At 35.4% G+C, this 12,031-nt stretch overlaps 1 long non-coding RNA gene across 1 annotated transcript; it reads right to left on the minus strand.

Annotated features, from left to right (window-relative positions):
• Positions 1-881: 881 nt before the first annotated feature.
• Positions 882-2,670, minus strand: LOC118492347. Its single transcript, XR_004893288.1, has 2 exons — positions 2,228-2,670; positions 882-2,151 (listed from the first exon to the last, which is right to left on the minus strand). It is a non-coding gene; the product is annotated as an uncharacterized LOC118492347 (long non-coding RNA).
• Positions 2,671-12,031: the final 9,361 nt, after the last annotated feature.

The raw sequence follows: 12,031 nt of genomic DNA on the forward strand, positions 1-12,031 counted from the left end.
TCTTTTAATTTACTTCATTATGATTTTCGTAAAATATCGTAAAATAATTTACTTAATTTACTTCATCGTTTGAATGTTTTTGGATTTTAAAACTATTGATTTGCTTTTGATCCACTACATTTAGATTTGTTTTTGTATATGATACCTTGTAAAAATGGGTCAGATTCTTGTCGCATCATTTATGTTACTGATCACATAATATTAAATTGTGTTAAACAAGTTGTATTCCTATAACCCGTTTATTAAAAGGTCCATATTCGTATTTGGGTAATTGACAAATTTAATTAAATGTGTTGTGTTCGTGTTTGGTATTCGTATTAATCGTGTTGTGTCATGTCGTGTATGCCCTGTATAATATGACTAGACACATTTTTTTCAACCCTATGTACAAGTCATTCGAATCCTAGTTTCTTGCACCTGCTACAACCTGATTGTTGGTTTTGGTTTTGGATAACAATAAATTAAATGTAGGTTTTGATTTTAGGATGGTAAAATTGATAAATCACAGTTTGCAAGCTTTGATTTGGATTGTAAAATAAAATCACAACTACATGCTTTGGATTTGGGTGTTCGTCAAGCTTGAATTTTCAGGTGGAGAAGTGGTGTTGTGAATGGAATTAGTGATGACGATACATATACTAATTGATGAAGAAAGGGTGTTACGATGAATCCCAACTATTTGGTCAGAGAAGAGAGAAGACGAGCAGGTCTAGTGCATCGCAACTATGTGGTTGAATAAGAAGAAGTACTAGGGAAATTGAGGTGGACGGGGTTTTTGATTCTTTTTCAATAGAATGTGAATTGTAGTAACTTCACATATGTAAAAAAAAGTTTTAATGTTAGTCCTTGGGACCAAACATAACAGTGTTACGTGTTACAACTAAATGAATATTGAATATTTTAAATTTTAAACGATAATTTCTACATATTAAGAATATATAAAAATGTAATCAGGCCTACCGCATAGACTATCTGTATTATGAATTGTACTATTATATATATAGAGGCCAGTTAACGTATAATACGGCTTAACATACATCACGTACGACAGATAATTACACACGTTCATTTGAAAATCACGCACGTTATAAACTAAAAAACCCAAATCATGCATGTTGGAAAACATTAATCAGCATGATGAAAACATTAATCACGCACGTTATACACATAATCATGCAAGTTGTCGTACGTGATGTACGTTAAACCGCATTGTATTTTACACTTTTCCTATATATATATATATGTATCAACGAATATTATATACTATCAATTTGTAACAATTCTTGGCATTGTTGTTTGTACTCTATGTATTGAAGTTTGTATGATGGTTTTAAGAAACCTTATTAAATTGTAATTGGCATTGTTGTTTGTACTCTAAGTATTGAAGTTTGTATGATGGTTTTAAGAAACCTTATCAAATTATAATTGGCATTATTGTTTGTACTCTATGTATTTTAGTTTGTGTGATGGTTTTAAGAAACCTTATTAAATCATAAATAAGCAACAATTATGTTTTTTATAAAGTTGTGCCCTTAGCATAAAGAGTTTTTTTTTTTTTTTTTTGAGTAAATTACAAGTTTTGTCCTTTATGTTTGTCCCAAATTTCAGTCGCTGCCCTTTATCTTTAAAATTGATGACTTTTGTCCTTAATGTTTGAAAATGTTGCATGTTATATTCTTTATGGCAAACCCAGTTATTATTTTCAGTTAAATTAAGTCATGTGTAGTGCATATGAAGGTAGAAATGTCATTTCACCTCCCACTTATCTTTCCCCCTTATTTAATACCTGATAACATCTCAATCCTTTCACCTTTGCAGATTAGGGTTCATCATCACCCATATAAATCCGTTTGAAGATGACACAATTCATCTGGGTGGTTGTGGTGGGTTTCCTTCTTCCCCAATTCATCACAATCTGAGCCTCTGTTGTTGCTTCAGCTTGAATCACACGCAGCAGAGACAAGAGAAGAAAGTATGATGATGTGAGTGCGTCGCAGGGGTTGTGTACACGTCGGAAATCGGCATCGATGCCGCAACTCTGCCGCAGCTCAGCCATACGCCGCCACGCCTCTCTGTCCCTCCCTCCCTCTCTTGGTCTGGGTAAATCGGTCAAACCCCCTACTTGATTCAGGTTGAACCTCCGATTCAAGCCTTCAATTACACAAGCAACAACAATAACAAGATCTAAAAATTGAAAAAAAAAAAAAAAAAAAAAAAAAAAAAAAACCTTCTCCTGCTCGTTTCTATATTGACGTTTTTGTTTCGAAGTTCCAAAACCCACTTGATTCACAACAGAGTCATCAATTTCACACTTTTCACAGGTTCATCAATGATGAAATTAAGCAACCTCACATACTCTCAAACTCATGAAAATCGCGAAAACCATTGCAAAAAAGAGGTGTACGAAGATGATTCACCTGCGACGAGACATCTTTCTCAAAGTGCAAATGAAGAGAGTCATCATCAGAACCATCATCATTGAAATTGGAGTTAAATCCGTTGATTGGGTGTGGGATTTTGCTGGTTTGGAACCATGAAGATGAGAGTGTTGATGGTGATGGTGGGTTTCTTAGAGTGAGAGAAGATGAGAGTGTTGATGGTGATGGTGGGTTTCTTACGATCCTAACCTTGCAAAGTTCAGGTTCATTGTAATGGGTTTATATTCTCCAGATCTGGCTCTAATTATTTGTATGGCTCTAAATTGAGATGTTATCAGGTATTAAATGAGGGGGAAAGATAAGTGGAAGGTGAAATGACATTTCTACCCTCATGTGCACTGCACATGATTTAATTTAACTGAAAATTATAACTGGGTTTGCCATAAAGGACATAACGTGCAACATTTTCAAACATTAAGGACAAAAGTCATCAATTTTAAAGGTAAAGGACAGCGCCTGAAATTTGGGACAAACATAAAGGACAAAACTTGTAATTTACTCTTTTTTTTTAAATGATTTTTCACTTTGATGCCCCATATTTTCCATCTTTTTACAAGTTTTTCGTTTTACGTTTCGTTTTATATTTTGCAAGTTAACACGCCGCAACATACGTGTGAGGTTCAACGTTTTTTCGTCAATTTTTTCCCGTTTGACAGGCCTGTAACAACACGTCTATTTTTCCCTATTTGGCAAGTTCGTCGCAACGCGCGGGTCCTAGACCATCTTAGTTATTTTTTTCTATGTTTTACGTTTCGGTCTAATTTCTTCACATTAACACGCCGTAACGGGCGTACGTGGTTCAAAGATTTTACTTTGCTTTTCGTTCGGTGTTATTTATTTTATTTTCTTTTTAATTTATTTTGTTTTTACGAGCTTTTCTGGTGTTGGTGGTCACCGACAGTGGTATAGCATTGGTGCAACTTGGCATGTTTTTACGCCCCCGCCGCAACGCAGGGATGGTTTAATACTAGTTATATCTTAAATAGTATATCGTAAGTGACATATTTCATTCCTTAAAATTAACAAGGTAACATTTGACGTTTTATATGAACTAAAATTGTTTACTATGCACACAAAAGGTTTACAGAACTCTTGTTGTTTACTATGCACATAAGTTTACAGAAATCCTGTTATTGTAGAGTGTAGAATTCTAAATGATTCAACCATTCTAAAATATCTATCACTTAAAAAATTACTAATTAATTGTAACTAGAATTAAGCACCCCCGCGTTGCGGCGGGGGCCTAAAACTATGCCAAATAACATCAACGTCACACCGCTGGTAGCGACCACCAACACTGAAGTTGCGGCGTGTTAATGCGGAAATATAAGAACGAAACATATAACATGAAAAAAATAATTATGTCCATTTAGGACACACGCGTTGCGACGAACTTGTTACATGGAAAAAAAATAGACGCAAAAACGTTGAACCACGCACGCACGTTGCGCGTGTTAACTCGCAAAATAACGTAGAAAATAATAACTAAGTCAATGTAGGATCCGCCCGTTGTAGCGAACTTGCCAAAGGGGGAAAGTAGACACATTGCGACATACCTGTCAAATGTGAAAAATAGACAAAAAACGTTGAACCACACACGCATGTTGGGACGTATTAGCTCGCAAAATTTGGAATGAAACGTAAAACGAAAAACTTGCGAAAGATAAAATGTATGGGGACCAAAGTTGTAAATAAAAAAGTTTTGGGTTAAATTACAAAAGATAAAAAGTTTTGGGTTAAAACTAAACAAACTAAAAGTGTTAAAATACAAAGATTAACACTTTTGGGTTGAAAATGTAAAATCACAATTTTTTTTGAAAAACCCCCCAAACATGGGATACAACACATAATGCAACAATTTGTTGCAAATTTATATTATGGAACAATTTGTTGCAAATTTATATTATGGAAATGTTCTTCCACCAAAAGTATGTTGGCAACATTCGATGTTAGATTTTTCTGTTTTTTGGGATTTAAATATATATATCTATTGTGAACAGATATAGGATTTAAACTAAGGTAGCACAAGTATACGCTCTTACAATTCCATGAAATACCTATTTCTTAGTCTAACAAATTTAAAATATTAAACCTTTTAATAGCCTGATAATTCGTAAGTTAATAATTTCACAATTTTTGTACATCGTAGATCTATAAAGACCTCAGTTTTATTATTAAATATTTGTTGTTGAATTTTGGATATGTATTACTTCACATATATTTTTTTTAATTTTTCCTTTTTCTTAATTTTATAGTATTGTTAAGAGAAATTTTTTTGGATATGTTCGATAAATACAGATGTGAAGTTACTACATATGTCTTATTGAAATCTAACAATTACTTTTAACACAAACAAATTTATTTTATAAGAAAATTACTTTTAACAAAAACAAATTTATTTTATAAGAAAAATATTAGTTTCTTGTGTGATACATAACATGACTGGTAGGAATGGGACTTTCATTAATGACATACCAAAAATGTATAATTAAAGCCAATTTTCTGCACACCGCACTTCCCTTTTTTCCTTCCATTTAATATCACATTTTTCAATTTTACTGGTATACGTATCTTAAAATGTATTTGATTTCTACAAAAAAAAATGTATTTAATTTCTACAAAATCTTTCTATACTAATAAACAAAAATCTTTTTTAGACATTTGTCATATTCTCTGGTAATTTCTCACCCTTATTTTTTATTTATCTCCTTTATTAAATAATAATAATTATATTAAACATCAATTTAACTAAATCTATTTATCTCTTTTGTTTAATTGATTTCTTTTTTAACTCTAAAATTTCAATATTTGGCAATTTAAGTCTATAGTTTTAATCTTTGGTTTTTAACCCCTTTGATTAATTTGATTTTTCACTTATAACTCAAAAGTTTTCATCTTTTGCAATTTAACCCTTTTAATTCTTTTTACTTTCAACCAAAAGCTTTTCATCTTTTGCAATTTAATCTCAACATTTTTTTTACTTTCAACTTTAGTATCTTATATACTTTTCATCTTTAATAAGTTCTCCGTTTAACGTGTCGTTCTAAATTTCCGACTTAACACGCCGCAACGCGCGTGTGGGGTTTAACGTTTTTTCATCTATTTTTTTCCTGTTTGACATGTCCGTCGCAGCGCGTCTATTTTCCCCGTTTGATAGGTCTGTCGCAGCGTGCGAATCAGACATCGACTTAGTTATTTTTTTCTCGGTTTTACACACAGGCTCGTGGTCATGTGAGAAACATTTGCCTTTAATCTAACATGATATATAACTAATGAATCCCTGCCGCATTGCGGCAGGTGGTAATTCTAGTATATATATATATAATAACGAAGCAGTTAAATTATTACTGATATATATATATATATATATATATATATATATATAAAGTTTAATAATAATGATAATAATTAAATATTTTAAAGGGTTATAGAAAAGAACATAGATTAATATCTTTCAAGATAGATGTGTTATAATTTTTCTAAAACCCTCTTGTCGGAAAACTTAAATGAAGCAACCAGTATATATTCTGTTAATCAACACAATCGAGTAAAAACACCTAGCACTGGCAAATGGCTTTCAAAGATTGTTACACTATACATAAAAAAATATAATCGTTGCATTCATTATATTGAAGATTAAATAAAAAAAAAATTCTTTCTTTTTCTGGCCATCATTAAGTAATCTGGACTTCTTGAGAACAACATAGATAACCCTTTATTAAATATTTGATTAGATAATATATTTTGAATATTTTTTATAAAATAAGAAATAACCACGAGCGGTTGAAGGGCATATTTTATTATGTGATCGAAATAGCTAAGTTCTAGGTTTAATTAGTTGCATATGAGTCTATTTTTGAAAATAGTAAAAGCTAACATAACATGTAATTAAGGACAATTTTTTTCGAACAACATAAATTTATAATGCAAACATGTTAGAAGCTTAAAAATGAAGATAGCACCTAAAGTTCTATACACGCCAGTTTTTCTAAATAAACATGGATATAAACAGAACTTATAACCATTGATTTTAATATAACATTGTTTAAGGTTGAGATCCTGTACAAACAGTGCTAATTATAAGAACCGTAAGAACAGATCTGAACCATTGTTAATTTAAATCAAGGGTTGATATTGATTATAAATAAAACTCTTATAATTAAAAATTACTACTAACAAATTAGGGGTAGTTTTGTAAAATTGCTAGTCATTTGACCATTTTCTATTAAATACAAATTCCACCAAGGTTTTTTAAACTAAAATAACTTTTATATACTTCATTATTTTTTTTTAAAATATATACCATAAAATCAAGTATTTTTTTATCTTTAATATGAGTACCATATTGCTATACCTTTTTGTATTTATAAAAGTGTTTTTTAAAAAAAGTTAACAAAAGGTGTTTTATATTTGTGCTAATAAGGTGCTAATTATGTGTTAATTACAAAATAATACAAACAAACACCAAAAGTAGATATAATCAGCACATCTGGTGTGCTGATAATGGAGAACGATTGAAGATGTTGTGCTAATGTCGTTTATGTTGATAATGGAGAACGATTCGAGGACGATGTGCTGATAATGAAGAACGATTAATGATGTTGTGCTAATTATATAGTGTTGTGCTGATTATATTTTTTGTAATTATTTTTAATTAGTTATAAATAAATATGGTCAAAAAGTCTAAATTACCCCTAAACTAATTTTTTATTGATGGACACTTGTCAATTATGTATTGGTTCTTATGGTTCTTACAAACTTAAGTGTTTGTATTTGATCCCATTCCACATTGTTTAAGGTATTAACTTTCCAAACTAGAAAAATTTTCCTTTCACATTTGTCAAACTTTCTAGTTTAGAAAAGGGTCTACATATTCCCACACCTTAATGCTTATTTACACACTCTTCTAAACGCCTCGTATAGGCCTATACGAGGCGTCTAGGGTTACTTTTTCCGACCAACCTCTGAACCTTGTACAACGTCACATCAGTCACATCAGACGGGGCGTCTAGGCCGGTACAAGGGAGCAATACGAGGGTACTAAGACGCCTCATATAGCCCTATACAAGGCGTCTTAGAGACTGATGTGACTATGTATCTGACATGTGACCTAAAGCAATATGGGGAGTCTAGAGCTATACGAGGCGTCTATATTTCATATAAAGTGCAAGTTACAGTGCATTGTTGGTCCACCCGATCATTCAGCATTCATTCTGTTCCTTCTACTATCTCTTCGAAAGAAATTCTTGTTGTTTGCATTTGTGTTCTTATCATCCCGAACTGTTGAAATGTCATCATACTGGGATGGCAACTATGTCTTCGAGCAGTATTCTAGCGACAACTGGGTGCCCGAAAGCGTTCCGGTAATAGTTATTAGCTTAAATGTTTTAATTACTTGTTGTTAAGTTTATTATTTACTAATGATGATACGGTCGTCTATTTTGGAGGAGTCTAGTGTTCCCGATTCTAACGAGCAAGAGGAGGTTGTGTCTAGTATACAAGGAAAACAAAACAGACCGTTTCTAGATTTGAACACGCATCCCCCTGTTGATGAAACATCCCCAGTAGATGACTCATACCATGCTGGTCAACCAAGTTATCCGACGCAACAAGGGTGTCCGGATTATAGATACGGGTGTGAATATTCTTCCGGAGGATATGGTGGATACGGAGTAGACGGTGGATACGGAGGAGACTGTGGATACGGAGGAGACTGTGGATACGGAGGAGACGGTGGATACAGAGGAGACAGTGGATATGGTGGTTATGGTGGATACGGTGGATACGATGGATACGGAGGTGTTAGATAATAGTTTTATTTTATACTCTTATATTTGTTGTATTTCTCCAATTGTTTGAGGTAGCTAGTTGTATTTTTTGGTGCCTATATATTGTAGCATTGTTTGTGTTTTATAACACACAGAAGATCTTTTCCTTTTCCATACATGGTATCAGCCAACCATAAATTAGTTTGAGTTACCAAGGCCTTTTCTTCTCCCCAATCCTTTTCTCTTCCTTTTCTCCACCTGATCTGCTGCCCTTCTTTTCCTTCTTCCATATCTTTTTCTTTTCTTGCTTTATTCCTCCCTGTTATCCCTTCTTTCTTCTGTTCGTTCCTTCCTCTAACAATGGCTACATCTTCCAACTCCATAATGTCCAGCCTTGCTCCGATGATTGCTATCAAGCTTACCCCTTCCAACTATATAAATTGGCGTACCCAAATGCTTCCGATTCTCTCTATTCAGCAATTGTTGCCTCACATTGATGGCACCTCTTCGCCTCCATCACCGATGATTCGGTCTAATGATAAGGAGGTACAAAACCCCGAATACGCTGCCTGGCTCAAGGACGATCAGCAGGCAATTATTCTGCTAAATGCTTCTCTGACCGAGGAGACCTTCTCCGTTACCATTGGTCTTAATTCTGCTCGTGATATTTGGTATGCTTTAGAGGATGCCTTCTGCAATGCCTCTATTGAACGTATACAGAATTTGCGCGATAATCTCCGCGCCCTTAAAAAAGGTGATAAATCTGTTGCGGAATTCGGCCGTGAATTCAAGGCCATATGTGATCAACTAAGTGCTATTGGCCATCCCGTTGACCCTATGGACCAACTTCATTGGTTTTTGTGTGGTCTCGGTGCCGCTTTTGAAAGCTTTTCTACATCCACTCGATCGGTATGTCCTACACCTAATTTTGTTGATTTATTAGCAAGTGCAGGAAGTCATGAATTATTTTTAAAGAATTTGCATGGCACGAATACTGCCAATGTTGTTGCTTTTATGGCCCAAGATGCCAATACTAGACCAAATGCTTATGGTCATCAATACCATTCCAACAGGCCATCATCGGCCTGCAACAGGCCCAATCGACCATCCTTCAACAGTCATCGCGGTTCGAACAGGTCCTATGGCCGCCAACAAAGGCCTCCGGTTTGTCAGTTGTGCCGCAAAACAGGCCATTCGGCTGCCCAATGTTACCAGTTAGCATCTTATGCTCAAAATGTTTCTCCCGCACCCGATCAACTTGCACAGGCTTTCCACGCTCAATGTCAATTGAATCCCAATATACCGGACTGGACGTCCGATACCGGAGCAACAACTCACATGCTTCCCAACACTAATAATCTCCAACATTCAACCCCAACTCAAGGTAATCAAAAAGTATACTTTGGTAATGGTCAATCTCTTCCCATTACTCATGTTGGTCACACAAAAATTTTTGGTAATCTTGATCTTAACAATGTATTGGTTGTTCCATCTATTACCAAAAATTTACTATCCATTGGCAAATTGACTGAAGATAATAATGTTGATGTCTTATTTTCTCATCCTTACTTTTATATTCAGGACCGGCAAACCAAGCAAATAATAGCCCGGGGATGCCGTGAAGACGGCCTTTATGTTCTCCGCCAAACTCATGATGCTTTGGTTGCCTCATCTTCGTGCCCTAAAGCTTCCTTTGAGTTATGGCACTCTAGGCTTGGCCATGTTAATTTTGATACTATATCTACGTTAAAACATAATGGTTGTTTATCTTTCACTTCGGTTTTACCTAAACTGGGGCTTTGTTCCCCATGTGAACTTGCAAAAGCTAAGCGCCAACCTTTTTTACCTAATGATAAACGGGCATCTTTGCCTCTTGAAATAATACATTGTGACTTATGGGGTCCTTCTCCAATTAAGTCAATTGATAATTTTCTATATTATGTTGCCTTCGTTGATGATTACTCACGATTCACTTGGTTATATCCTTTACGTGCTAAATCAGATTTCTATGAAGCTTTATCTATATTTATACCTTTTGTTCAAAATCAATTTTCCACCAAAATTAAGATTTTTCAAATTGATGGTGGAACCGAATTTACAAATAATCGTGTTCGACTTTTGTTTGAACAAAATGGCATTATGCATAGATTGTCTTGTCCTTACACCCCACAACAAAATGGTCGGGTTGAACGAAAACACCGACATATTGTCGAAACCGGATTAGCTATGTTGTTTCATGCCCAAGTACCCCCTAAGTATTGGGTTGATGCTTTTTCATCGGCGGTTTTTATCATTAATCGATTACCGTCTAAATTACTTCAAGGGGTGTCACCATTTGAAATTTTATATCATCATGTTCCAAACTATGACTTTTTTTGACCATTTGGATGTCGTGTTTTTCCTTGTCTTCGTGATTATGCCCCCCACAAACTCTCCCCTCGAAGCATTCCTTGCGTGTTTATTGGATATTGTTCCAAATACAAGGGATATAAATGCCTTGATCCCATTATGTCTCGCGTCTATATTACACGAAGTGCTCGGTTTGATGAATTATATTATCCTCTTGATACCTCCACTTCTCCCACTAAAACCATTGATCTTCTTGACATCACAACCTTTTTAGATGTTTCACCTACAATATCAAAACCTACTGTACCTAATATCACAACTCCCACTGTTGCTTCTCCTGGCCCAAATACTCCTATTACCATTCCCTTTTGTCCAGCCCAAAATACTTATCATATGCCTGGCCCAGCTACTGAGACCCAATCCACTGATTCATCAACTCGTGAAGCTGATGTTCCTGATTCACCAACGCCTCCTAGCCCATCTGCTCAATCCACTTCTTCTGTTCAAAACCCACCTCGTCTCTCTACCAATTGTGGGTCGCTGCCTCCTTCTTTTGGACCACCCGATCATTCTTCTGGCCCAACCAGCGTCCCGGCTGGGTCCGACTCCCATTCTGCTCGGCCTGAATCTCAATCTCAGTCTCAGTCAAGTCCCGTTGACCTGGCGTCTGACTCGACGACTACGGCCAGCTCTGCCGACACGTCAGCACACTCTAATCCTCCTCCTCCGCCCGCTCCATCTCACCCTATGATGACACATGCCAAGTCAGGGATTTTTAAGATTCGTCATCAGGTTGATTTGGCTCACACTCAAGCATTTCCTTTGCATAGTGCCTTATTTGCTACTGATGATCCTACTACTTTCAGTCGTACATCTAAGGATACCAAATGGCTCAAAGCCATGTCGGATGAGTTCAACGCTCTTACTAAAAATAACACTTGGACTCTTGTTCCCCGTCCGCACAACGCTAATGTTGTGGGTTCTAAATGGATCTTCAGAACTAAGTTTAAATCTGATGGATCCATTGAGCGCCACAAAGCCCGTCTTGTTGCTCAGGGCTTTAGTCAAATACCAGGTCTTGACTACTCTCATACCTTCAGCCCCGTTGTTAAAGCTACAACTGTTCGTACTATCTTGGCCTTAAGTGTTATCAATAATTGGCATCTTCATCAACTTGATGTGAATAATGCCTTTTTACATGGCCATCTTTCTAAACATGTCTTTATGGAACAACCCAAGGGCTTCGTTGATACTCAATTTCCCTCCCATGTTTGCAAATTGAACAAGGCTATTTATGGCTTGAAACAAGCTCCACGGGCTTGGTTTCATCGGTTGAGCTTATTTCTTCTAAACAATGGTTTCTCATGCAGTCGGGCTGATCCTTCTTTATTTGTGTATACTCATCAATCACATACAATGTATCTTCGTGTGTATGTTGATGACATTATTCTTACTGGCAATCATCAACCTACTCTT

This window comes from Helianthus annuus, chromosome 5 (genome assembly GCF_002127325.2).
Source record: "Helianthus annuus cultivar XRQ/B chromosome 5, HanXRQr2.0-SUNRISE, whole genome shotgun sequence".
Taxonomy (NCBI): domain Eukaryota; kingdom Viridiplantae; phylum Streptophyta; class Magnoliopsida; order Asterales; family Asteraceae; genus Helianthus; species Helianthus annuus.